Source organism: Rhinolophus sinicus, chromosome 17 (genome assembly GCF_057876585.1).
Source record: "Rhinolophus sinicus isolate RSI-liver-muscle chromosome 17, RSI-T2T, whole genome shotgun sequence".
In the NCBI taxonomy this organism is placed as follows: domain Eukaryota; kingdom Metazoa; phylum Chordata; class Mammalia; order Chiroptera; family Rhinolophidae; genus Rhinolophus; species Rhinolophus sinicus.
The window spans coordinates 104253987-104259189 of NC_142517.1; positions in this window are offsets into that span (position 1 = coordinate 104253987).

Genomic DNA, 5203 nt, shown 5'->3' on the forward strand with positions numbered 1-5203 from the left:
AAAATCTATGGGATGCTGCAAAAGCAGTCCAAAGAGGGAAATTCATAGCATTACAATCCTACCTAAAGAAACAAGAAAAATCACTAATCAGCTGTTTATCTTCACACTTAAGGGATCTGAAAAAATAACAGCAAAATAAGCCAAAAGGGAATACAAGGAAGGAGATAATAAAGATCAGAGTGGAAATAAATGAAACAGAAACCAGAAAAACAATACAAAAGATCAATGAATCCACGAGTTGGTTCTTAGAGAAGATAAACAAAATTGACAAACCTTTAGCCAGACTCATTAAAAAAACGAGAGAGAGGACCCAAATTAATAAAATCAGAAATGAAAGAGGAGAAGTGACAACAGACACCATAGAAATACAAAAAAATTTTAAGAAATTACTATGAGCAACTATATGCCAACGAATTTGACAATCTGGAAGAAATGGACAATTTTCTAGAGGCGTACAACCTTCCAAGGTTAACTCAAGAAGAAACAGAAAACCTGAATAGACTGATTACCACCAGGGAAATTGAATCAATAATCAACAATCTCCCAACAAACAAAAGCCCTGGATCAGATGGCTTTACAGGTGAATTTTACAAAACGTTCAAAAAAGAATTATCACCTATTCTCCTCAAGCTCTTCCAAAAGATCCAGAAGGAGGGAAGCCTCCAAAACACTTTTTACGAGGCCACTATTATCTTGATCCCAAAATCAGACAAAGGCACCACAAAAAAAGAAAACTACAGGCCGATATCTCTAATGAACATACATGCAAATATCTTCAACAAAATATTAGCGAACAGAATTCAGCAATACATTAAAAAGATCATACACCACGATCAAGTGGGATTCATCCCTGGTATGCAACATCTGTAAATCAATTAATGTGATACACCACATTAACAAAATGAAAAATAAAAATCATATGATCATATCAATAGATGCAGAAAAAGCATTTGATAAAATCTAGCAGCCATTTATGATAAAAACCCTTAAGAAAGTGGGAATAGAAGGATCATATCTCAACATAATAAAGGCCATATATGATAAACCCACAGGTAACATCATACTCAATGGGAAAAGCTAAAACCATTCCCCTTAAGATCAGGAACAAGACAAGGTTGCCCACTTTCTCCACTTCTATTCAACATAGTGCTGGAAGTTCTAGCCACAGCAATCAGACAAGAAAAAGAAATAAAAGGCATCCAAATCGGTAAGGAGGAAGTAAAATTGTCATTATATGCAGATGACATGATACTATATATAGAGAACCCTAAAGACTCCACCAAGAGACTATTAGAGCTGATAGATGAATTTAGTAAAGTAGCAGGATACAAAATTAATATTCAGAAATCAGTTGCATTTGTATATACCAATAATAAAACATCAGAAGGAGAAATTAAAAAAACAATCCAATTTACAACTGCTTCAAAGACTATAAAATACCTGGGAATAAATTTAAACAAAGAAGTAAAAGATCTGTACTCAGAAAATTATAAGACACTGAAGACAGAAATGAAAGAAGATACAAATAGATGAAACACATACCATGTTCATGGATAGGAAGAATTAATACAGTTAAAATGTCCATACTGCCTAAGGCAATATACATATTCAACGCAATTCCTATAAAACTACCAATGACGTTTTTCACAGAAATAGAACATATAATTCTAAAATTTACATGGGACCATAAAAGACCCTGGATAGCCTCAACAATTTGAGAAATAAGAACAAAGTGGGAGGTATAACAATACCTGACATCAAATTATACTACAAGGCTACAGTAATGAAAACAGCATGGTACTGGCATAAAAACAGACACATAGATCAATGGAACAGAATAGAGAGTCCAGAAATAAATCCATGCCTATATGGCCATTTAATCTACAACAATGGAATCAAGAATGTATGGTGGGGTTAAGACAGTCTATTCAATAAATGGTGCTGGAAAACCTGGAGAGACACATGCAAAAAAATGAAGCTGGACCACCTCCTTACACCATATACAAAAATAAATTCAAAATGGCTTAAAGACTTAAATGTAAAATCTGAAACCATAAAATTCCTAGAAGAAAATATAGGAAGAAACTTCACAGACATTAATCGGAGTACGATTTTTACTGATATATCCCCTGGCACGAGGGAAGTAAGAGAAAAAAATAAACATGTGGGATTACATCAAACTAAAAAGTTTTTTCACAGCAAAGGAAACCATCAATAAAACAAAAAGGGATCCTACTGAATGGGAAAAAATATTTGCCAATGATATATCTGATAAGGGGTTAATATCACAAATGTATAATAAACTCACTCAACTCAACTCCAAAAAAACAACAAAATTAAAAAATGGGCAGAGGACATGAAGAGACATTTTTCTAAAAAGGACATATAGATGGCAATCAGACATATGAAGAAATGCTCAACCTCACTAACCATCAGAGAAATGCAAATAAAAACCACAATGAGATACCACCTCACCCCAGTCAAAATGGCTATCATCAATAAATCAACAAACAACAAGTGCTGGCGCAGATGTGGAGAAAAGGGAACGCTGTGCACTGTTGGTGGGATTGCAGATTGGTGCAGCCACTATGGAAAACAGTCTGGCGGTATCTCAAAAATCTGAAAATGGAACTACCTTATGATCCAGCAATTCCACTCCGAGGTATCTATCCAGAGAAATCCAAAACAATAATTCAAAAAACTTTATGCACGTCTATGTTTATTGCAGCACTATACACAATAGCCAAGACATGGAAATAACCGAAATGCCCCTTGGTAGGTGATTGGAATAAAAAACTGTGGTACATTTAAACAATGGAGTATTTCTCAGCCATAAAGAAGGAAGAAATCTCACCATTTGCAATAACATGGGTGGACCTAGAGAACATTATGTTGTGAAATAAATCAGACAGAGAAAGACAAATACCATATGATCTCACTTATATGCAGAATCTAAAGAAAAGAATAAGTGAATGAACTAATAAGAAACAGTTTTGGAGACATAGAGGAAAAACTGAGGGTTGCTAGATGGCCAGGGGGGGTGGGGATAAGGGGGAAGGTGAGGGGTTTAGAGAATAGTCGGTAACCACAAGGTGGCCACGGGGTTCTGAAAATTAATTTGGGGAAAGTAATCAATAATGTAAAGATTTTGTAGGGTATCCGATCATTTGGGAGACGACCTCGGGGAGGATGTAGATGCCTGATCTCTGCACTGTACACCTGAAGCTGAACAATAATGAATGCCAACTGTAATTTTATACATATATATAAATATATATGTATATATATGTATGTATATGGTTACAGGAAGCGGAGTACAGCATTAGGAATAGAGACAGTGGAAATGTAATGGCTCTGTGCAATGTCAGAGGGATAGTGGATGGGGGGAGGGGGGTTCACACAGTGTGAGGTATATAAATGATAAACGTCTAAGTATTGCTTTGTCTTGTGCACCTGAAACTAATAAAAAAAATTAATGTAACAGAAGTATTAAAATACACCAAATACATATTAGTTGTATCTGGGGAGGAAATGAGGGGAATGGGATTATGGATGGAACACAACCTTAGACTTTATCTGTAATATTTTATGGCTTTAAGAAATTAAAGATCTGAAACAAACAAACAAAAAAAGAATGTAAATTGGTGTAGACACTATGAAAAATAGTATGAGTTCCTGAAAAAAATAAAATAGAACTACCATATGATCCAGCAATTCCATTTCTACCGTGTTTCCCCAAAAGTAAGACCTAGCTGGACAATCATCTCTAATGTGTCTTTTGGAGCAAAAATTAATATAAGACCCGGTCTTATTTTATTATAATATAAGACTGGGTCTTACATAATATAGAATATAATACAATACCCAGTCTTTAATTTAATAAATTAATATAATATAATACCAGGTCTTATATTAATTTTTGCTCCAAAAGATGCATTAGAGCTGATTGTCTGGCTAGGTCTTATTTTCAGAGAAACAGGGTAGGTATTTATCTGAATAAAACAAAAATATTAACTCCAAAAGATATATGAACCTTCACGTTCATTGCGGAATTATTTATAATAGCCAAGATATGGAACCAAACCACATGTCCATCAATGAATAAAGAAAATGTTACACATTTATTAGAATATTATTCAGTCATAATATATAATGAATCCTTGCCATTTGTGACAACATAGTTGAACTTGAGGGCATTATGCTGAATGAAGTAACTCAGACAGAGAAAGACAAATATCATATGATCTGATTCATATGTGGAATAAAAAAAATGAGCTCATAGATACAGAGAACAGATAAGTGGTTGGGGTCAGAAGGAAGGGGCAAAATGGCAGAAAGGGGTCAAAGGGTACAAATTTTTAGTCATGAAATAAATAAGTCCTAGGGATATAACGTACAGTATGGTGACTACAATAAATAATACTATATCGCATATTTGAAAATTGCTAAGAGAGTAGATCTTAAAATTTACCACACACACAAAAATTGTAACTATCTATGATGACTGATGTTATCTAGACTTATTGTAGTGATCATTTCACAACATATACAAATATCCAATCATTATGTTGAACACCTGAAACTAATATAATGTGATATGTCAATTATATCTCAATAAGTTAAAGAACCAAAAAATAATTATTATCTACTTACATTTTGTCTTTCATTCTTGTACCAAAAAAAACAGGAGTTCTGGTTCTTGACTGTGGACTTCTTGCTCTGGGTGGCCTGGCAACTTCCTTCACTAACCCCTGGTAGGTATCAGACAGCTGGCTTTTTCCCAGCATATCATTAAAAAACTGGAAGCACAAGTATCTTTCCTCTAAACAAGATCACTGTATCTCCCCATTAAAAAGAGAAAGCAGCAGGGGACAGAGAACCCTGGCCAGCACCCAGCCCCATAGTCTAAACGTATCTCTCTAGGAAACTACAATAACAGGGGACTTGTGCTGCTAATGAAAATCGTGTGATGCTTGCTGCTGTGTGCCCAAACCTTTGCAAGACAGCCCTTATGAAGTCACTGTGGGATAACAGGGCAGAAACAATTCATCGCCTTTTACTACTGAGAAACATAAAGTCAGATGAATGACGTGAAATACACACAGTCAGAAATCTAGTAGTCAGCATTCATGTGGCATTTGACCTCCCTATTCCAAGTTAAACATCAGTGATATAGGCTTCCAAATAAAATAGGTAATATATT